This window comes from Triticum dicoccoides, chromosome 6A, assembly GCF_002162155.2.
Source record: "Triticum dicoccoides isolate Atlit2015 ecotype Zavitan chromosome 6A, WEW_v2.0, whole genome shotgun sequence".
Classification (NCBI taxonomy): domain Eukaryota; kingdom Viridiplantae; phylum Streptophyta; class Magnoliopsida; order Poales; family Poaceae; genus Triticum; species Triticum dicoccoides.
Genome location: NC_041390.1, coordinates 614,416,921 through 614,441,728, shown reverse-complemented (window position 1 = coordinate 614,441,728; position 24,808 = coordinate 614,416,921). Strand labels below are relative to the sequence as shown.

The following is a 24,808-nucleotide window of genomic DNA, read 5'->3' as shown; positions in this document are numbered from 1 at the left end:
GCTCAACGCTGGCACCAAATAACAATTATTTAGGTCTAATACTAATCCCGAAGGTAGATGTAGAGGTAGCATGCCGACCGCGATCACATCGACTTTGGAACCGTTTCCCACGCGCATCGTCACCTCGTCCTTAGCCAATCTTCGCTTAATCCGTAGTCCCTGTTTCGAGTTGCAAATATTAGCAACAGAACCAGTATCAAATACCCAGGTGCTACTACGAGCATTAGTAAGGTACACATCAATAACATGTATATCACATATACCTTTGTTCACCTTGCCATCCTTCTTATCCGCCAAATACTTGGGGCAGTTCCGCTTCCAGTGACCAGTCTTCTTGCAGTAGAAGCACTTAGTTTCAGGCTTAGGTCCAGACTTGGGTTTCTTCTCTTGAGCAGCAACTTGCTTGCTGTTCTTCTTGAAGTTCCTCTTCTTCTTCCCTTTGCCCTTTTTCTTGAAACTAGTGGTCTTGTTGACCATCAACACTTGATGCTCCTTTTTGATTTCTACCTCCGCAGCTTTCAGCATTGCGAAGAGCTCGGGAATAGTCTTATTCATCCCTTGCATATTATAGTTCATCACGAAGCTCTTGTAGCTTGGTGGCAGTGATTGGAGAATTCTGTCAATGACGCAATCATCTGGAAGATTAACTCCCATCTGAATCAAGTGATTATTATACCCAGACATTTTGAGTATATGCTCACTGACAGAACTATTCTCCTCCATCTTGCAGCTATAGAACTTATTGGAGACTTCATATCTCTCAATCCGGGCATTTGCTTGAAATATTAACTTCAACTCCTAGAACATCTCATATGCTCCATGACGTTCAAAACGTCGTTGAAGTCCCGATTCTAAGCCGTAAAGTATGGCACACTGAACTATCGAGTACTCATCAGCTTTGCTCTGCCAGACGTTCATAACATCTGGTGTTGCTCCAGCAGCAGGCCTGGCACCCAGCGGTGCTTCCAGGACGTAATTCTTCTGTGCAGCAATGAGGATAATCCTCAAGTTACAGACCCAGTCCGTGTAATTGCTAGCATCATCTTTCAACTTTGCTTTCTCAAGGAACGCATTAAAATTCAACGGAACAACAGCATGGGCCATCTATCTACAATCAAACATACATAAGCAAGATACTATCAGCTACTAAGTCCATGATAAATTTAAGTTCAGTTAATCAAATTACTTAAAGAACTCCCACTTAGATAGACATCCCTCTAATCCTCTAAGTGATCACGTGATCCAAATCAACTAAACCATGTCCGATCATCACGTGAGATGGAGTAGTTTCATTGGTGAACATCACTATGTTGATCATATCTACTATATGATTCACGCTCGACCTTTTGGTCTCCGTGTTCCGAGGCCATATCTGCATATGCTTGGCTCGTCAAGTATAACCTGAGTATTCCGCGTGTGCAACTGTTTTGCACCCGTTGTATTTGAACGTAGAGTTTATCACACCCGATCATCACGTGGTGTCTCAGCACGAAGAACTTTCGCAACGGTGCATACTCAGGGAGAACACTTCTTGATAATTTAGTGAGAGATCATCTTATAATGCTACCGTCAATCAAAGTAAGATAAGATGCATAAAAGATAAACATCACATGCAATCAATATAAGTGATATGATATGGTCATCATCATATTGTGCCTGTGATCTCCATCTCCGAAGCACCGTCATGATCACCATCGTCACCGGCGCGACACCTTGATCTCCATCGTAGCATTGTTGTCGTCTCGCCAATCTTATGCTTCCACGACTATCGCTACCGCTTAGTGATAAAGTAAAGCATTACAGCGCGATTGCATTGCATACAATAAAGCGACAATCATATGGCTTCTGCCAGTTGCCGATAACTCGTTTACAAAACATGATCATCTCATACAATAAAATTCAGCATCATGTCTTGACCATATCACATCACAACATGCCCTGCAAAAACAAGTTAGACGTCCTCTACTTTGTTGTTGCAAGTTTTACGTGGCTGCTACGGGCTTAAGCAAGAACCAATCTTACCTACGCATCAAAACCACAACGATAGTTTGTCAAGTTGGTGCTGTTTTAACCTTCGCAAGGACCGGGTGTAGCCACACTCGGTTCAACTAAAGTTGGAGAAACTGTCACCCGCAAGCCACCTATGTGCAAAGCACGTCGGGAGAACCGGTCTCGCGTAAGCGTACGTGTAATGTCGGTCCGGGCCGCTTTGTCCAACAATACCGCCGAACCAAAGTATGACATGCTCGTAAGCAGTATGACTTATATCGCCCACAACTCACTTGTGTTCTACTCGTGCATATAACATCAACACATAAAACCTAGGCTCTGATACCATTTTTGGGGAACGTAGTAATTTTAAAAAATTTCCGACGCACACGCAAGATCATGGTGATGCATAGCAACGAGAGGGGAGAGTGTGATCTACGTACCCTTGTAGATCGACAATGGAAGCATTTGGTTGATGTAGTCGTACGTCTCCACGGCCCGACCGATCAAGCACCGAAACTATGGCACCTCCGAGTTCTAGCACACGTTCAGCTCGATGACGATCCCCGGACTCCGATCCAGCAAAGTGTCGGGGAAGAGTTCCGTCAGCACGACGGCGTGGTGACGATCTTGATGTACTACTGTCGCAGGGCTTCGCCTAAGCACCGCTACAATATTATCAAGGACTATGGTGGCAGGGGGCGCCGCACACGGCTAAGAATATGATCACGTGGATCAACTTGTGTGTCTCTGGGGTGCCCCTGCCTCCGTATATAAAGGCTCAAGGGGGGGTGCGGCCGGCCTAGGAGAGGCGCGCCAGGAGGAGTCCTACTCCCTCTGGGAGTAGGATGCCCCCCCCCCAATCCTAGTTGGAATAGGATTCGCGGAGGGGGGAAAAGAGAAAGGGGGGCCGGCCCCCTCTCCTTGTCCTATTCGGACCAAGGGAGGGGAGGGGCACGCGGCCCATCTCAGGCTGCCTCTTCTCTTTTCCACTAAGGCCCACTAAGGCCCATATAGCTCCCGGGGGGTTCCGGTAACCTCCCGGTACTCCGGTAAAATCCCGATTTCACCCGGAACACTTCCGATATCCAAACATAGGCTTCTAATATATCAATATTTATGTCTCGACCATTTCGAGACTCCTCGTCATGTCTGTGATCACATCCGGGACTCCGAACAACCTTCGGTACATCAAAACGTATAAACTCATAATATAACTGTCATCGAAACCTTAAGCGTGCGGACCCTACGGGTTCGAGAACAATGTAGACATGACCGAGACATGTCTCCGGTCAATAACCAATAGCGGGACCTGGATGCCCATATTGGCTCCTACATATTCTACGAAGATCTTTATCGGTCAGACCGCATAACAACATACGTTGTTCCCTTTGCCATCGGTATGTTACTTGCCCGAGATTCGATCGTCGGTATCCAATACCTAGTTCAATCTCGTTACCGGCAAGTCTCTTTACTCGTTCTGTAATACATCATCCCGCAACTAACTCATTAGTTGCAATGCTTGCAAGGCTTAAGTGATGTGCATTACCGAGAGGGCCCAGAGATACCTCTCCGACGATCGGAGTGACAAATCCTAATCTCGAAATACGTCAACCCAACATGTACCTTTGGAGACACCTGCAGAGCACCTTTATAATCACCCAGTTACGTTGTGACGTTTGGTAGCACACAAAGTGTTCCTCCGGCACACGGGAGTTACATAATCTCATAGTCATAGGAACATGTATAAGTCATGAAGAAAGCAATAGCAACATACTAAACGATCGGGTGCTAAGCTAATGGAATGGGTCATGTCAATCAGATCATTCGACTAATGATGTGATCCCGTTAATCAAATAACAACTCTTTTGTCCATGGTCAGGAAACATAACCATCTTTGATTAACGAGCTAGTCAAGTAGAGGCATCCTAGTGACACTCTGTTTGTCTATGTATTCACACATGTATTATGTTTCCGGTTAATACAATTCTAGCATGGATAATAAACTTTTATCATGATATAAGGAAATAAATAATAACTTTATTATTGCCTCTAGGGCATATTTCCTTCAATAAGCTTCTCCTCTTCATGACTGCAATGGACGAGAATTCTAACTAGACTCCCGTGCTGCAATTTGGCAATTAAATTTACTTCATTGCTAAGCTCCTCGACACCTTGTTCCAGAATCATCACTAAACATTTTGGTAATTATTTCATCTCCATTTTCAAGTATAGCATTGTAGGCCTTGCCAAAACCTCCTTTTTGATGCACATTGGAATAGGAGAAAATTGGCCCTTGCATTGACTAATAAAAAAATTGTGGCATGTAAGACCAACACTAGTAAAACCATTAAATGGCAATGATAGGGGCGGGGGCACTAGCCCCCCCCCCCTCTCTACACACACATAACTTCATACTATTTTCTCAGTACTTGTGTATGCTAATGTAACTTTAATTTAATAACCAATTTAGTCATGTTTTTCTGAGTTTTGGACACACTTTATTTCCTTCCATAGGGCCTCGGAAGCAATAGGACTATCCATTCTCGCAAGTTCCTAGAGTGGCAGAGGATTATTTGCAATCCTGCTAGTCACAGTATAAGCATCAGTTTGCAATCTCTGACACACTTTCACACCACATACAAACACGTAGTTGCTTCACTTCATGTTAAAGCACTATCTGCAAAGACGCGCCCTCGACGTGAATGCTTGCTAATATCCACCAAGCAGGAGATGCATGCAGCAATGCACAACTTTGAGAGAGGGTTTGTAGCACGCAGCGGCCAGTATACACACTAAGTCACGCATTTGTGGCGTTTGTAGCATGCATAATTTTTTGAGAGATTGCATGGTCCATCCACTTCACCATGATAGTTACACTCTCTCATGCTTTTTAATTTGACTTTCAATTGAACTGAAAGTCTAATTTATTTTTTATTTGCATATTTATGTTCCTTGCTATGGAAACTTTTAGAAAGAACACTCTTGAATACATTTTGACATGTTGTAAAATTTCACCAAGTTTGAAATATTAAAACTTGATAATAAAGAAGGATAGTGAAAAAATTACATTATTAAGTTTCTACCAAGTTTTACCAAGTTCGAGCCTATTGTTTTCTACATTTTAAATTTCCTAAGGAATGATTGCAAGGCTTGTAGCGGTATCCATGGCTTCGGAGCCAAACACCGTCGACATTATCAAGGCAAATCATTGAATCCACCACCCTCGAACCGCCCTTTGTGTCCCTGGATACATGTCTACCCCCAGACATGACGACCGCTCAAGAAGAGAACTTCCACACCACCTATAAATGTTGGATCCGCCATGCCAAACAATCAATATAAGAGGACTCTCACGGACCCCTAGACTACTCCATCGGGGCGTAGTCTATATGGAGCCGGAACTAGAGAACACGTATTCCAAATGTTCGCACCACGTGCATTAAAGTCATCATGAAAACACTTTACCTAACCCTAAGCGCATCTCTAACCCTTGCCTAAAAGCACTTTGACTCTTCAAAAGATTCCCTTTTATGGAGCTCTAACCCAGCTAACACTTCCACTATACATATGGACTGTTATGTATAATTAAGTAGTATGTGGCAACCTATTTTTGATTTCAGTGCACATTTTTAGTTTTAGGGAGTTAACTTTTGGGGAAGTGTTGACTCCACAATTTTTAACTCCTCATTAAGATTTAGCAACATAATTGCTACTTGCTTAGCCCCCCCCCCCCTCTCTAGTCGACAATACCAATCCTTTCAGCCGGCCCAAAACTGTCGCGATGTAGGCGAGACCTAAGAGGGATTGGAATGTACGAATAATAGCTCTCACGGTTGACGCCCACGAGCATCAACTAGGGTTCTATTCCATTTCATCGCTTTCAAAGTGGACTCCGAGAGGTGGGCCGAGCTGCTCGGTAGAAACTAAAGGGGGGTATGGGCTGGAGATATAACTGACCGCGAGCAACTATGCGCTCAGGTCCAGCTTATTATTGACCTTGCCAGCTTTTCTAAGTTTATAACTCCTGTGAATTGCCTATGAAAATATCCCGTGCATGTTGTTGTAGTGTTGTAGAGAACTCACTATAATGTTGTTGTATGTTATGGTAAATAGTAATATGGTTGTCAATCTTACCCCTGAGTTGGATTTCTTTAGGAGAAGATTTACCCCTAATTTTGTAGAATAATCGAATTTTATAAAGTTGAAGCGTGTTGGTTTCTTGTCTTCCCACAGACACGATGTTATCTCCTGGAAATTTGGGCCTAACAAAAGATTTACAACCAAATCCGTGTATGAACTGCTAGAAAATCCTTTTGCTAGTTGTGAGTATAGGCAGAGCTGGAAAGCCAGGTTACCTTTAAAAATACAAGTCTCTCTTGGGAAAATATTACAGTTCTAATTAGGGATGAGATGAAGAGAAGGAATTGGCCTGATAACCCTAAGTAAGCATTCTGTGGTGAGAGAGAAACCTCTCAACACCTATTCTTTCTTTCCCAGTTGCTAGGGTGGCCTGGTATACTGTGGGCTTGGTCTTTGGGACTGATCTATGACCAAATAATATCTGGCAACTTTTGCCTTGTGATATACTTTCTTTCCTAGTGGGGATTTTTTTTTACAATGTTAGTTTACCGGCTTTTTGCTGGAGCATTTGGAATTGCTGCACCAGAGCAACCTTCGAATTCAAGTTGCCTCAGTTTCCATTTGTACGTGCATTTGCTTCGCGTGCTTCTCTATGTCCTGGGAAAGTTTACAGAAGGCTAGTGACTTGGACTATTGAGGTATGAAACTACTCTTCTCACGAGCAATGCTACAAATATGACAGAAGATTTGTGCGGCGATCTAGGAAGGAAGTGCTAACCATGGATAGCTAGGTGTCGGACGCTGCCCATGCTGCTACTTTTGCATGTGGTTTCCTGAAGGCTTCGCTCACACTAGACGTGTGTTCTAGTTATGTTTTGTTGTAACTTGAACATGTTGGTTCTGGCTCTGGTAGCATAGTTTTTGTCGTGATATCATGTTTCTGTCCCATGATGTGTGTGTCTATTGCGAGCACACATAATGAGTTTTCTGATAGTGCTTTGAGCTCACTTTTCCCCTTTCCCGCTCCCTTAATCTTCTTGTTGGTTACAAACAAGTTGTATGTCCATTATGTGTTATATTGGAAAGCAATTTATGCCCGATTCAAAAAGAAAATGTGTTGGTCAAGTGGCTGGCTCTGCCTACCTACTCCCTTCATCCTTCAAAGAGTGTACTTCCAACTTTGTTGGAGGCTCGAACTATCTTAAAGTTTGACCGAGTTTGTGCAAAAATATATCAATGTTTGTGATACCAAATAGGTATATTATAATATATATATATATATATATATATATATATATATATATATATATATATATATTATCATGAATCTAATGCTACTAATTTTATGGCATAAATGTTGATGTATTATTGTATAAATATGATCAAACATAAAAGGTTTGACTTTTCAATAAAGTTGAAATTACACTTTTTCAAAGACGAAGGAAGTATGTGCATACGCATACGTACGTGCCGTCAGATTTTGAGAGGGTGATTATTTTGAGCTGGTGCATGCGCTGACTAGTGCTTACGATGATTGGAATTATGCATGGACGACGCCACGACAGTGAGTGGTTGAGTGCTGACTGTTGTGCTCGATCGACGTGTAGCTGGAGCCATTACTAAGCAGCACAAAACACGACTACTGTTCCGTTTCTTGCTCTCAAAGCGGTGCGCGCCTATGCCTCACTTATAGCAAGGTGAAAGGCAACATCGCTTACAGGGAGCCAATACTGGGATGGCCAGTCAGAATGTGAGTTCGCCACGTTGATGTCAGCCAACGTCGCTAATATAGTTTTTTTTCATTTTTATTCATATTTTAAATGAATATATTTTAATAAAACTTAAATTCATTTCTAAAAAGTAAAACCATGAATTTTTTTTTGTGGGAGTAAAACCATGAATTTGAAATGGTTAACATCGTATTAAAAAAAGTTAGGCAACTTTAAAAAACGTTTATAGCTTTAAAACGATGTCCTTGACAATGAATAATGTTCGTGCATTTCAAAAGGTTGCATGTAGTTTTTTTTATGCATACAACATAAAAAAATGTTTGCATAATATAAGAAAAGTTTTGTACCATTAAAAACAATTATATAACATTTTAAAGAAATATTATTGTGTTTAAAATATATTAAAATAGAGAATATTCAATGTTTATTTGAAAAGATGTTGACCAAGTATTCAAAAAAGTGTTCAAAAACATGTATTAAAAGAAAAATGCACATTGTGTATTTGAAAAGCGTTCAATGTGCACCGAAAAAATGTTCATGCTGACATCATGAAAACTTAAATTTATATTTTAAAAATAAAACCATGAATTTTAAAAATATTAACATAATATAAAAATTGTTGCGCAACTAAGAAATGTGCACAGGAACGTGTTCGTGACAATGAAACAAGTTCCTGTGTTCGAAAAACCTGTATGGGAATTTTTTGTAAAATGTACACACAATTTTAAAATAAATGTCTGTGTAATATTTAAAAAATGGTTTATACCATTAAACCAAATATATGTAACGTTTTTAAAATCATTCTCACATTTAAAAGAAATAATGGAGACATTTACAAAAATGTTTCTAAAATGTAAAGAAATGTTCAAGTATGTATAAAAATGTTTATTATCATAAAAAACTGTTCAACATGTATTTGAAAAAATACCGACCATGTATTCAAAGGTGTGTTCAAAACATGTATTAAAAGAACATATATTTCGTGTATTTGAAAAATGCTCAACGTGCATCAGAAAAATGGTCAACATGTATTTGATAAAATGTGGACCCTGTATTCAGAAGTGTGCTCAAAACACGTATTAAAAGAAAACGCACATTGTATATTTGAAAAATGTTCAGTTTGTATCAAAATAATGTTTTACCTGTACTCTAAAATGTATAATGTGTACTGAAGAAAATAGACACATGTTGAACAATACAGAAACTGATGAAAATCGATAAAGAAAAAACGAAAAGAAAATGAAAAACGATGAAAAATAATGCAAAATAGTGAAACCAGAGAAGGAAGCAAAGAAAAAAAAGAAAAAAACGAGAAAAGAAACAAATAAAAACGAAGAAGGAAGAAAGAAAGAAAATTTAAAAACTAGTGAAAGACGAGAAACAAACAAATAAAAACAAAGAGAAAATAAAGAAAAAAAGAGTAAAAACGTGTAAGAAACAAACAGACCCGAGAAAAAAAATACATAAACCCACAAATAAATAAATAAAATACATATAAATAAAAAGCCAGGACCAAAGCAGTACGTCGACCGAGCAGAACAAGCGAGCGACCCGCACTAATGGGCCAACCCATATGCCCGCGCTTCAGGCACACACGGATGCTATACTCCTTATAAGCGAGATATAGTATTCGTGCTCAAAGCAGCCTTCCAAACAGTCGGTCAGCTGGGCTCAGATAATGGCCTGCAAGCAACTCTGGGCTCAGCCCACCGTATTGTTGGTTTTGCCGGCTTGTTTAATTTTATCTAACAGGTTGAAACTGATTTTGCCTGATATTATCTCTGAAGAGCAGTCTGCGTTTGTCCCTGGACGTTTGATCACGGACAACATTATTACCGCTTGCGAGTGCCTACATTTTATGAAGAGAAATAAAGCTCAAAGAAACAGATTTTGTCCTGTCAAACTGGATATGATGAAGGCGTATGATCGCGTGTAGTGGAATTATCTTGAAGCTATCATGACCAAGATGGGATTTGCACCATCGTGGGTTGCTTCAGTTATGAGGATGGTAAGATCGGTCAAATTTTCTGTTATGTTTAATGGTGGAAAGCTTGAGGAATTCACACCTTCAAGAGGAATCCGCCAGGGGATCCTATTTCTCCATACCTATTTTTGCTAGCAGCGGAGGGCCTTTCGTGCCTCTTAAAAACCCAAGATGAATCATCGCACCTCAGTGGAATTCGAGTGGCTCCGTCGGCACCGCCGGTAAGCCACTTGCTATTTGCAGATGATAGCCTGTTGTTTGTCAAAGCCAGCTCTGTGGGAGCAATGGAGTTATCTTCCTTGATGGAGAACTATTGCAATGTTTCAGGTCAAAAAATAAATCTATCAAAATCCTCGGTCTACTTTAGTAAGGGATGTCCAAATTCTCTTAGAACTGAGGTGAAGACTGCTTTAAATATCACCAATGAATCACTTTCTGATAGATATTTGGGAATGCCATTTGATGTGGAAACTGTAAGAATGTGGCCTTCAAATTCTTAAAAGACCGGGTATGGAACAAAGTCAAGGGGTGGATGGAGAAGCTGCTGTCAGTGGGAGGAAAGGAAGTTCTAATTAAATCTGTTGCACAAGATGTTCCTGTCTACTCAATGTCATGCTTCAAACTCCCCCGTGGCCTTTGTGAACACATCAACTCGTTGATCAGGAAGTTTTGGTGGGGCAGTAAGGAAGGGAAACGGAAGCCAAGTTGGGTCTCATGGAGCATGATGACACAACCTAAATATTGTGGAGGTCTAGGTTTCCGTGACATAGAACTGTTTAACCTAGCTTTACTAGCTAGACAAGCATGGAGGATCTTAATGGACCCAGGATATCTTGGTGCGCGCATTCTGAAGGCAAAGTACCATGCTAATGCTGAGTTCTTGTAGGCTGAGCTGGGTTCAGCCCCTTCTCAGATATGGCAGGCCATCCTTGATGGTCGTGAGGTACTAACTCAAGGTATTATTCGGCGGATCGGGGATGGACAGACGACGCGCATTTGGCAGCAGAACTGGTTACCGAGACCAGCGAACATGAGACCAATTTTGAGCAAAGTCGTGAACCCCCCTCAGCTGGTGGGCGAGCTGATCTTGCCAAGTGCATAATGGAACCGTGCTATCGTTGCCGACATTTTCTTGCCGACAGATGCCTCCGCGATCATGTCGATTCCTTTATGCACAAGACACATTGAGGACTTTTGGTCCTGGATACATGAAAATAATGGTGTTTTCTTAGTCCGTTCTGCATATCGAATGCTTGTGGAGACAAAAATGAGAAGAGAGGCCTGGCTTGAGGGTTGATCAGATTCTTCAAATACGGGCAGAGAGCAAAAGTCTTGGGAGATGATGTGGAAGGTCGATGTTCCCTCAAAGGTGAAAATATTTTTATGGAGATTGGCCCAACAGTCAATCCCTACAGCTGATCTGTTACATCATCGGAATATGTTTACCACTACATGATGTGGGTTACGTGGTGCTGATGATTCTTGGCAACAGTCTTTGCTTCATTACACTATTGCTCGATGTGTTTGGGCATTGCATGATCAGGATCTGGTGGAAGCACTGAACAATACCAAGGAGCTTGATGCAAAAAGGTGGTTGTTTACACTTTTGGACATGCTCTCTCCAAAACAATTCATCTTGGTAACTGTTACCCTATGGGCGCTTTGGCATGCACAGAGGTTAGCCCTTCATGAGCATATTTTTCAGAGTCCGTTATCCATGTATAATTTCATCATGAAGTATATCCGAGAGATTGCGGAGTGCAAACCGAAGAAAAATCTACGGGAAGTACCTCCAAATATTGTACGCTTGCATCAAAGATGGATTCCGCCACCGCCAGGAATAGTGAAGATCGGAGTGGATGGGGCTGTTTCACGAGATGGTATGCATGGACCTTTTAGTGTTGTTTGCAGGAACTCAACAGGAAACTACATGGGTGCTTCTGTCATTAAGATCCATGGAATAGCGGACCCGGCGACGCTGGAAGCTTTAGCCTGCGGCTAGGCATTGGCACTTGCATCAGACTTGGGCCTGACATACAACACCATTGCATCTGATTACCAAGGAGTGGTCAACAATATTAACCTCCACATGGGGGGAGCTTATGCTAGCACCGTAAAGGAGATTACGGAGACGGCGAAGTTTTTTGCCCACTGTACCTTCATCCTTGAGGGGAGGGCTACAAATATTGAGGCACACAGCCTCGCTAAACATGCTTTCGGTTTGGACTATGGGCGCCATGTGTGGCTGCTAAACCCTCCAGGCCTTCTTTGTATCCCTTTAAACATTATTGAGCAATAAATAAAGTGTGTTTAGACTAAAAAAACTAGCAAAAGAGCATGTCTGTTGCAACAAGGGAGAAAATAATACACGCTCTTAACCCAATAACCATGACTCAAGATCCTAATAGGTCCACTTCCTTCATTTCACATGGCATCACATTTGTGTTACTGACGCTGGCCTCTGTGCTCACACAACGAATACCCGTTTGAATGTGATCAGTCCTATGGGGTCTCTCTCTCTCTCTCTCTCTCTCTCTCTCTCTCTCTCACACACACACACACACACACTCGCTCGGAATAAGATGATAAATGTGTTGTTTTTTCCCGTGAGGATTTCAGGTGTGCATGTGTGGCTATCGATGTTTTCTTTCCTCTCGATCTGGTTTCAGTGAGTGTTTTTTTGTGATTCAGATCACCGCTGGTATGAAAGAAAAACGCACCATGCACTATAGATTAAGTTTGCACCAAAAATAATATTTTATTAATATTTAACAGCTAAAAATAACATTACATTTAGATTTTGCACATTTTTCTTATCAAATTTCATATATAACATGTTTAAATCGGAGTTACGGTTTTAAAGATATGGATAATTTTGTTTTAGACAAATTATGGGTTGATTAACCAAAAAGTCAGGGGGTTTTATGTTAACATGAAAAAAATATTCGGCTGACTTAAATATCAATGGCGAGTTGATTACCTGAAACATGAGGGGCTTTTCTAAGAAAATACAAAAAACAGTTCGGCTACGACTAAAACATGTACTGCGGGTTAATTTACAGAAAATAAAGGGATTTTCTTGTAAAATGGAGGGACGGTGAGCGGGCAGAATCACGAGCAACTAATTGAGGAGCGCTCGTTCGGGAGCCTACGAAGGGTCACTTGGGGTCGACTGAGAGCGCGCCACTTGGCGCTCTCTCGGCTGTCGCCACGTGTCGTGCTTTGGGTGATCCCTCTGGATTTTTATTTTTTTTATTTTTCCGCACCCGTTTTTAGCTTTTTAGATAGTTTTCTTTTTCTTTTTTGGCTTTTTTTTATTTTTCGCCGGTCATTCTTAGCTTTTGGACAAAAAATAATTCAAAAAGAATTTTTTTGCGTAAAAATTGCATTTTCCTTTGTTTTTTTTGCTTCCGCAAGCGGCACAGTTTTGCTTTTGCGAGATGAACGAATTTTCTTCCGCGAGAGGCACAGCCGTGCCTCTCCGAAGCGAAAAAACGCATTTTTTTTCTTTCGTGAGAGTCAAGGTTTTTCGTCCGGTTTTTTCATGAAAAAAGTTCGTAAAAACGTATCAACATGGTTTGAAGTTCTCAACACAAGGAATTCAAAGGTGAAAACAATTTAATATTTGAACGCACGATTTAAGAGATAAAATGTTTTGATTAAACGGATGTATAAAAAAGGAAAAACTCTTAGGTTGCGATAAGTGGCGCATATACAACACACAACGTGTCATAATCTGAGAAGGTGAAAACAATCTTTGAAAGAAGTACCCCTTAATTAGTGATTTTGTGGTGTATCCTATTTACTTCCCGCTAGCGTCAAATGGTGGAGGCGACACATACAGGGCGAGCTACTAGGGTCGGCCAGGTCTATCTTTCACTCGCACGTGCTTGATTCGTTCGTTGCCCAGTTTTTTTTTTCATTTTGCATTGTACTCGCGCGTGTTGGGGTACGTTCGTTGCCCAGGTTTCTTTTCATTTTATTTCTGTTATGATTTTTTTTGTTTATGATTTTGCTTTATTTATAGTTTTTCCTCATTTCTTTTTGTTTTTTCTTCTTTTTTTCACTGGGTTGATTTTCTTGTGGTTTTTCTTCCAGCATTTTAACATACTTAATGAAGATTAGTTAATATATGCTTCGTTATATGGTGAACATGTTTTGAAATATATACGGACATTTTCTAAATGTATGCTGAACATTTGTTCTACGTATAGTGAATTATTTTTAATGCACGATGAACTTTTCTCTACATACATTGAACTTTTTTTAATATAATGAACTTTTTGTAATATACATTGAACATATTTCAAATATAAATTGAACACTATTGTAATATATGTTGAACATATTTCTTTAACATATGATGAAAAATTTACATAATGCCTGGCGAACTTTTGTAATGTATGGTGAACATTTTCTTAATGTACAATGGTCGTTTTTATAATACCTAGTGAGATTCTATTAAATACACACTGAAAATTTTCTAAACACACACAAAACATCTTTTATTAAATGATAAATCTTTCGTAAATATATATATTATTTTGAATAGGTTCTTATATTTTTAAAATCCTAAGAAGATTCAAGCACCGGTTTTTAGAACAAAACTGATCAGAAAACTGATGAAATAAATATAATATAATAAATAAAAGAGCAGTGCAACAGAGTGTGTCCGTATATACATGCATGATCCATCCATGCGCGAGACGGTTCGAAGAGGTGACCAACACGTATGTGCACACCTGGATGGATCCTACACTGACCACTGACATGCATGTAAGCGACATTCCAGTGAGGGTCCGTACGTTTTTCTTACGTAAACGGCGCCCTGGAAAACGTCACCAGTGGGGTAGGTTGTACCCCCGGGCTTGTGGGCCCCTTCTCCATTTTCTAGGACTTCTCCATTTTCTGGCCCCCCTAAACTTCTAGGATTTCTTACTTTTTATAAAAATTGTCGTGAATTTTTATCGTATTTGGACCTTTCTATATATGGATCTTCTGTAGAACCAAAAACATACAAAATAAAAAAAATGGCACTAGGCACTAAAGTAATAAACTAGTCCATAAAATATATATAAATGCATCAAAATCATATATAATTGATGCAAATATAGCATGAATACTTTATAAATTATAGATACGTTGGAGACGTATCAACATCATCAAGCTTAATTTCTACTGGTCCTCGAATATGTAAATGATAAAAAAAATAAGTTATGAAGTGTGAATGCTAGAATAGTGCATACGTTTGATCAATGATAATTCTAATCACTTTTTCTAACATCATTATACTCTTTCTAATAAAACTTCTCATAATCAAGTAACAATCTATTCACATGTTAAGTGTAGACAATAAACTCTTTTGAAATCCAACAAATTTTGTTCTCAGTCATCAAACAATTATAATTCATGATATTTTTCAGAAGAGTTTATGTAAGAGTTTTTGTTTAGCAAACTTTGCATAACTATCATATAGTCTACTAATGGTTGCTGCCACTCCAGAGCATATTTGAAGAACCGACTGTTTTCATCAGAGACAAGGGAAGATGGGGATTTAGTGTTTCTCCACTCAACTTACTTATCTTAGGGATAAATGTCAACATTAATAACTCATCATCATATATATTCAACTAGATATATGTGTCTGGACTTTTCCCCAACATACAATGTTTGCGAAGTGAAGAATAATGAGGTTGGAATAAGAAGTTGACTCAACATAAAAATAAAATTGACATAAATAGTAAAAGATAAGTCCTTCGCGGAGAGAAGTTGGGTCTTGTAAAATCCTCCACACGTGGCGTGCAATCAAAGCGAATTCGAAAATCTCCATATCCCTGAAACATAATCCCCCTTTGTTCTTCGGCATCACCATTGTATCCCAAGATACCCAAGCAGTTTTTCGCTCTCCTTTTTTACTTCCCCACCAGATTTTCTGTAACAAGGAAGTGATATGTTGATATCTAGACTAGCGTCACCAAGTTTTATGACGTGGTTCGTCAGCTCGAGGCAAATGTGGCCATTGCACGCGGCAAAAGACGAGGTCGTAAGTTTTTCTTTCTCTTGCTCAACTTGTTGATTGATTCATTCACACAATGTTGGTCTACACATTATATGTAGCCCGCACACGCTGCTGTGGTGTACCACAAGGCAGAGGAATGACCATTTACATGCACACACTGTTGGATGAAGCTGAAGGAGAAGTTTGTGCGAAACGACATAATCCGTTGATCAAAAACTTGTTCAACATCCGTAATCTAGTCAAATTTAAGATATTATTGTGCTAGACTTAATTTGCATGCTATGTATGAATAATTTATGCTATGTCCTATCCGAACTTATATGAATATCAACCGGTTTGCATGAATTTCGTCTGCTTAGTTTAAATGCTGATTGAAATATATGCAGCTAGCGTTAAATGGCGTCCTCCCGCATCCATATCTGCAGAATAGTCTCTCTATCTGCGAACGGATGCGGGAGGAAATTTACGGGTTGCCCTTGGACAAGCCCTTAGTCCTCCGGCAACGACAATGGCAAGATGCCCATGACTCTTGCATGCAGCCGGCACTGATGCGGTCGGCGTTTAGGTACGTCGGAGGCATGGAGCCAAACAACAAATGCGTTGTTAACCCTGATACTCCCTAAGCAGAGGCAGGAGCACCACTCATACCTAGCCCTTTATTTAAAAGGTAGTTTAGTCTTTTTCATTTGAACTTATCTAATCCGGTATCTCTCACTAAAAAAACAATTCCCAATTTGATCGTAAATCTCGGCTGTCGGAAGGGAAACTCTCGGGCACCATTCGTGATGACCTCTTCATTCTTTTGCGCCGCCATGGCCGCTGAGGCCGCCGCCACTTGCACGCTTGCTTGCATCTCGCGCGCATCGCTCGTCTTACCTACAGTGACCACGCCGCAGCCATCTCATCCCCTCCGTGCGTGTTAGCTAATCGATTACGAAAAATTGGATCAGATTTTACAATTCTTTTGTCTGCAGTACCTCGATGTGACGTGAGCATGAAAGAGGTTAAGAATCTTTTTTTATAAGGGCCAAAATCACTTTTTTTGGCCTTTTGATCCTATATTATAGGCTGGACCTTGAAAGATAGAAAAGATCTCCCTCCAAGCCGTACATACGACTTTTATCTAGATCTCAATTAAGCAATATACCGGAGTCCGCCGATACCCGATACTGGCGTGCAGTTCATTACGAGTTTCGGTCGGCGCAAATTCTACCCTCTTGCCGCCGGCGTCTCTCCCGCTTGGTAAAGAGTTCCATGAATAACCAATAGTGAATAACAAACACGTTCAAATTTGATATGGATAGCAAAAATCAATCATAACTGCTTTTTTTAGAACAATCATAACTGCTTCTATGATTACGTTTTCACCGTTTAACGCGAGATATTTGTAGCTGATCCGTGTGCATCTCGCGTCGCGTTATCTGGAAAACTCTGGCCGGCTTCCACGTTGCAGCTCTCCTTTTCCCCCACGTCTCCTCTCCCCGATTGAGGCGGCGTCCTCCTCGCCTTCTTTCCCGTCTGCCGCTGGTCTCTTCCAGCTATGCTGCCGCCGCCGGCCCCCACCTTTCCCTCTTCAGGACGAGGTGTGGCCATGGCGGCAACGCCAAAGGAGCAGGAGAGGGGAGGGTATATGCCGCTACAAGATCGAGTACCAGGGTGGTGCTAAGGCCACGCGACAGAGGTCGTGATGATCAGGCAACGCGGGAGGCCGGGAGATGCATTCACCACCGGCGCCGTCTCCAGGTCGTCCTCTACGGCGGCGCCGTGAGCGCCTTGATGCGTTGCATCCACCACCGGTGCCGGCTCCAGGTCGTCGTTAGGATGTGCACGGAACAGCAGCAAGCAACGCGGCATCCTCAGGCCGTGACGACAAGAGGTGCTGCCAAGAGGAGAACGGTCACTCAAATCTTTTCAGTCTATGTGAAATTCAGAGAAGAGCAGCTTTTTGGCATGTTTTGTTCCCTTCTGATTAGGGTCTTGACTAATTGCCTTTCCTTTCCTCTGTTTTTCTGTTAGATTAGATGCGTTCGCTTCAGATGCGGTTGTTCTTTCAAGTGTCCAGAGATTCGTCAAGGAACATACATGTGGTCTCTGTCGACCTGCTGTCTCATGTGGTGAGCGCTTTTCTTTTCATTCCCTTTATTTTGTTTTTATTAGGGCACATCTAGATGTGCTTTAGCAAAACTGTTTTTATTAAGTAAACACTAATTATTCTGTGTGTTTGTTATCCTTTTTTTTTGTTTTCTTAGTTTCTTTAAAGACAAAATTCCAGGGCTTGCTGATTCGGGACAACTTTGATCAGTTTGTTGTTTCTTATTGTCAGCTCAAGAGGTTGATCTCAGATTTTTAGCACCCGGGTGTAAATACAAAACAAATTCAAAACAAAACAAAAAAAAATTCTGAAACTTTGGAACATCGAACATCATGAAACTTTTGATAATCTTGCAAAGTTTTAGCTAAAAAAAACATTTGAAGAGCACTCAAATAAAAAAACAAAATCATTGTTCAAAGTTTATGTACATTTTTGAGCAGTGATTTTTTTTTTTTTGAGAGGGCTCCACGAAGGTTATTTGTTGCTGAAACTTTGCAGGAACATCAAACCTTTGATAGTCTTTGATCCCTGAAAGTTTCAATTTTTTTATTTTCTTTCAATTTTTTATGAATTTACTGTTTATGAGGGTGTAGGGGCACCCGGGAGCTGTTAGACATTTCTCTCAGGACAAGTTCGATCAGTACGGAAAGTTTATAAACTACTGAAGGTGGAACCGTTTGACTAGCATCTGCATGCACCATTGATCAGTATGTATGTTTTCTTGAATTAGTGTACCCGTTATGATAATATGCTTTTGACTTCTAGTGATAGTCTTTTCATTAGCTTCCCGTGAAGCTAACTGTCCATTTCTTATTTTTAGAGGAAAGGAATTCACTCAACTTTATAAATAAAGTTACTAGGCAGAGTACGCGGTAACAAAGCGACCCAGAAGGTAAAAGGATAAAACACAAGCATGGCCTACAACCAGGCCAATAGTCCCAAACGATCACACGGCACGCAAGCCGGCACAAAAGCAGAACAATGTCTGCTTCTAATTTACAATTTAGAATTTATACACACTATTTTTTTTTTGGATCTGAACACGGATGTGCGCCAACTTTTATTTTGGCCAAAGACAAAGGTTTATGCACCTTTTTTCAATATTTTTCATGACTCAGAATCGGGTCCATTACCAATCCTTTCTCCATCAAGAGCATTCATACCATCGTCGAGGTCGAGCCATAGGTAGAGTTCAACTTCCTCCTTGCTTTCTCTACAACCAACTATTTTTGGTACTTTAGACATTTGAATTGATCTCATATTTTGCAATTCCTAAACTAGGATGATTAGAAACATCTCCATCAAGCTGCCGTATAACATGATGTATTTGCACATTGATGTGCTGGAATTTATCCTTTACAGGTGACACATATATTCACCTTTTACTTAAGGATCGACTCGTGGATTAATTATAGAACCCAATTGTAGTAAAAAGATGAAAACTTATATGAAGTTAATGCATTCATAGAATGTTCTCTCTCCTTTACAATGACATATTATGTTGTGCACCCCAATGTGGAAGACATTCAATCTACTCATTACCTGCTTTGATTTTAATTAGCACGAAGTTTGTTATTTTGAAGCAGATGTCCCAGTTCCTGGTTCAGAATTTGATGTTGCTTAAGCCATTTTATGTTGAAACTCTGATACGGAAGAGCGCCCGTGACGTTGTCCGGTTAAGCTATTGGCTATCTAAATTTGTTGGTGATGTTGTCATTGCAATGCATCGAAGTTCTTATGCCAGCAATTTTTATGCGAACTTAAACCACTGATCAATGGCTGCTTGTGTTTGCTGCTAAAGAGTTCAATACATAGCAAGTAGAGAAGGGAGGAAGCACACCCTGCATTTTCTACAGCCAGGTAGTCTGCCTGCTGATTTCCTTCTTTTCTGAAAAATACCGAGGCAGCTGCAAAAGGAGATCAGGTGGGCTGAGCGGCCGGACGGCGCTGCACGTGGCGCTATCATCAAGAGTAGCATCGCCAGGTGCAAGACAATGCATCCATCCAAGATTCTGCTTAATGTAGCACACACCCATGTTTTGCTTCTTCCTTGCATGTTTTGGTTGTACCAGCATCATGTTGCGTGCAAGGTGTTTGCTGAAATGTTTTTCCTGTGTTTTTTGCTGCAGGAGACCTTCACCCATCAGGATTTTTGGGGACACAAGGGCACCAACTACACCAAGAAGTTCAGGTATGATGTACTCATCCAATGATTTAGAGAAGACATCATACACCTGATCCCTTCTTCTATATCTCGAGCTAATGTTTCAGTCTAAATACTCTCTTCTTGATCAGTGGATGACGGCAGACCGTGTCATCATGCACTTGGAGATGCTGGAGACACATGTATGTACCATATCTTATGAAACCAACTTATGGAACAATTTCTTTCAATGCCCTGCAAACGCTTGAACAATGTCAGGATGGAGCCATGGTACCAGGTGCTATAGAGCAAGGGCATAATCCAGGCCAAGAAGGATGGTATCAAGGTGCAATTATAGTTGGGAAAGCCTTGAGGGTGTGGTCGACAGCATACACACGGACGCTGATGGTACATGGATTTTGCATCAAGAAGGACCCTATGTATAAGGTAATGGTCCGGTCTACTGGATGCAATAAGATATATCTTACATGTTAGATCTTCCTTCTCTTTTTCTTTTGAGTGTCAAAGCAAACGCTTTATTACGCAACCAAGTTAGGCATATCGCCTACAAAAAGTCCAGCCACAGACGGCGGAACACTAACATCCCATATAGTGGGTTCATTCACATTACATTCATAGCCTAGCTTAGCGAGCTCATGTGCTGCACCATTGGCCTCCCTCCTACATGCCACAACATTGCATTTTGAAAACCATAGTCTCATTTGGACCTTCAGGTCATCCAGGACAGAAGCATACGCCAAGAAGCTTGGCTCCTTCTGCATGAGCGCCGCCTGCAGCAGCTGTGAATCGGTCTCAAGGCAAATTCGGATCGCCCCTAGATGGTTTGCCAGCTCCATCACGCCGGCCGCCGCTTGTAGCTCTGCTGCAAAAGCATCGTAGATATGCTCGCACTTGCCCGCCATGCAGGCAACTGCATCCCCAGTATGATCACGGGCAATCACTCCCCATGCGGACTGAGAGCTTCCCGACATATGTGCACCGTCAATGTTAAACTTCAGTACGTCCACTTCTGGCGCCCGCCATTTCGTCTTCTCTTTCGGGGTGTTCTGTTTATGCTTACCCACAATATCCCAGTATTCCGTGGTGGCGAGCATAGTTCGGTGCACTATCTCCTCCGGCCGGGTTCTTCCTTCGTTTTTCCTCACTCGGTTTCTCTCATTCCACCACTCCCACTAGAGATATAAAATCTGCACCCTATCCTCCATCCACAATGACCACAGTGGTCCATGACAGCCCCCACAGAGTCATAATTCTCCAGCTCCATTCTGACATCTTCTTTTCCCATAAACTCGCCACACCTCCTTCACCGCCTTGCACCGTATAAAGAGATGGCCACCGTCCTCGACGTTCCTCGCACAGAACAGGCATAAAGTACCGTGCCTAGCATTTATAGAAGAATAAATTTCTTAGATTCTCAGTTGTTGTGTGGACCAAAATTATTATTTTTCTTCCGTTAGAGCATCTACAGCCGGACTCCTCAAATTGATCGGGCAGGCACGGGAATCACTAACCGGACAGGAGAGAGAAGTAAAGAGTAGCAAAAAGTTGACCCAACCGAACTCTTCATATCTTCTCTATATGTCCGGGCTGTCCGCGAACCCTCATATCCATCTTCAATATGGGGAGGATATGAGGGCTCCCGGACACGCCCGGGCGCGCCCGGTCAATCTGCCACGTAGGACGTGGCCGACCCCCGGGCCATATTTTCTCTTTCTTTATTCATCTTTTCTGTCTCTCTCTTCATCTTCACCAATCATGTGCAAGTGACCGGACATATGAGGAAGAAAATAAGAATTGTGGTTGTGTGGATGGATAAATAGGAGTTCAAAATGGACACGCCCAGTAATTGACCTGGCGCGTCCGCGGACGTTTGAGAGGTCGAATTAGAGGTACGTGGTTGTAGATGCTCTTACTCCAGTTTTGAAGTTTGTTAACCTTTTTCTAGGCGTACCGTGCCTAGCATTTAAAGAAGAATAAATTTCTTAGATTCTCCTTTGTGATGCATTTTCATTCCTTTTGGGCGTGCTGCCTATATCTGAATGTAAATGTGAACCTGAAGAAGAAAACCTTTCATGGTTGGACGAGATAGAGCATTTAAAAAACCATGAATGCCTAGAAAGCAAAGGAAATGTCATCAGTGACATTGAAGCCTACATTCAAAGAACCTGCAGCCTGAAGAAAGGGCCGGCCACCGTAGACCATAGCAAGAGCGGGATGAAGGAGATAATTTTTATTTCCTCTTCCGATGACGAAGCCTCCTGAACTAGGCCAAAAGCAGCAGCCAGCAGCCACTAGCGACATGGTCGGACCAGACTGCCAAAGCCAAGTGAAGCTATCTTTGTAATCTTTGTTGTTGATCCACACCAAGGATACCACATCGATAATGGCTACGGTATCCTCTTAGGTAGGAATGAACAATAGGCCTTTTGAGGAACATAGAGCAATATGTTTTTGGGATGTGCCACACGAATACCATGACAGTTTAGCCCAAAAGGTAGCACGTTGGTTTTTACTGGTAAAAAGGGGGAAAGAAGAGATTTGACACGATGGTTAAAACAGGACCATTGATGCATCTTTTAGAGATGGATTTGGTTCCAAACTGGCTCCGGCATCCATGCTTCCAGAACAAACAGCAACTAAGGTATGCTAATAGTGGTACATAATGAATGCCTCAGCTATAACCCGACGAGTCACTTGCCCTGAGTAAACTCTAAGATCCTTCACAGATCACCGTGTCTAGATCATGCAACAGATTCAAAAGATGCATGATGGCAACCCATCATTAATTAGTAATCAGAAAAGAAACTGGAGATTGAAGAAGATGAATATGGCTAATTTGTTCTTAAATAGAAGTTCTAGAAAGAATTAATATCGGCTTTTTAAATCTTAAACAGTATAACTCTTGAATCACCAATCCAAAAAAAATATCCTTGACTGACCCAACAATAAATGACTTTGCATGACAACTTAACCTATGAAACACTCATCCACACAACACCAACAACATCACCGATGCCACCAAGTGAAGGGAACACACGCCTATTCCCCGACAATATCACTAACATCTACAAATATAGATCTAGAAAGACATTTATGCATGTGGATCAAGAGCGGGATCGGTAGGTACGTGCCATGATGCTGAGCGGGGAGGCGTACATTGCCGAGCCGAATATGACGCGGAGGATGATATAGAACACACCCAGAGGAGGAGGACGTTCGGTCGGATTATCAAGAACAACGACGTGGAGGAGTTCAAGTTGGACCCGTACATAGCGACGCTCTCAACTGCATGCTCTGAGTGTGTTCTACGACATCCTCCACGTCATATTCGGCTCAGCAATGTACGCCTCCCCGCTAACCATCATGGTATGTACCCATCGATTCCACTCTTGATCCATGTGCAAAGATGTCTTTTTAGATCTATATTGGTAGATGTTAGTGATATTGTTGGGGAATAGGCATGCGTTCCCCTTCGTTTGGTGGCGGCGGTGATGTTGGTGGTGTTGTGTGAATGAGGGTTTCAAAGGTTAGGTTGTCGTGCATGGTCACTTACTGCTGGGTGGGTCAGTCAAGGATTTTTTGGACCCATCTGTCAGTGACACGTTGCCTTTGCAGTTCAGAATGGATTGGTGATTCAGGGGTTCTACTGTTTAAGATTAAAAAAAGTTGATATTAATTCTTCTGGAACTTTTATTTAAGAACAAATTAGCCATATTCATCTTCTCCAGTCTCCAGGTTCTTTTCTGATTACTGATTAATGATGGGTAAGTGATCTAGACACAATGATCTGCGAAGGATATTGGGCAAGTACTCGTCGGATTATAGCCAAGGCATTCATTATGTACCACTATTAGCATACCTTATTTGTTGTTTGTTCTGGAAGCATGGATGCGGGAGCCAATTTTGCAACCAAATCCATCTCTAAAAGATGCATCAATGGTCCTGTTTTAATCATTGTGTCAAATCTCTTATTTTCCCCTTTTTACCACTAAAAACCAACGTGCTACCTTTTGGGCTAAATTGTCATGTTGCTCTATGTTCCATCAAAAGGCCTATGGTTCGTTCCTACCTAAAAAGATATCATAGCCCCTACGTGTCCTTCGATTATTGATGCCGTATCCTTGGTTACTTGCAGTTGCATTCAATACAGGCAGTTCTGTTGTACAATTGATTAGCCAAATGAAGCTATCTTTGTAATCTTAGTTGTTGATCCACAACGTCTATCTACGCTACTTTTTTTTTAAAGATGCACCTTCATGTCAACTAGGGAGTATTTGATCAGTCAAGCGTACAACTTGCATGTGTTTCTCTGATTCAAAAACTACAATACAGCCCTCTGCTACAGATTTACCATGAACCCTGCTAGGCAGACATTCAGAGATGTGTTTATGGTAGATATTCAATTATCTACAAGAAGATGCGGCTTTCTCACTGTCCTTTCATGCTTTCACCTTGGAACCTCTCAGTCCATTAGGCACCCAGGCCGTGTCAGCCATTCTTGACGCCATACAACATAGATTTGAGCCTCAGGTCCAACCAATCATTCACACGGAAAGTGAAGGCAGAGTTGTCATTTCCTTCCCAAATCACGGGGAAGCCTACCTAGCGTATATGCTTTGCCCACCAGCAGAAGACCATGCCACTTGGGAACCAATGACACAAACATGCACCTGATGAGAGTAACAACAAACAACAGAATTGCCGTATCTTTCTGGGGCCTCCCTAGATATCTCTGGTCACCCGAGCA

General features: G+C 41.4%; 1 pseudogene; it reads right to left on the bottom strand.

The window, feature by feature from the left end:
* LOC119316124 overlaps nt 1–20,963 on the bottom strand; it is a 56,726-nt pseudogene extending 35,763 nt beyond the window's left edge.
* Between the last annotated feature and the right edge of the window lie 3,845 nt (nt 20,964–24,808).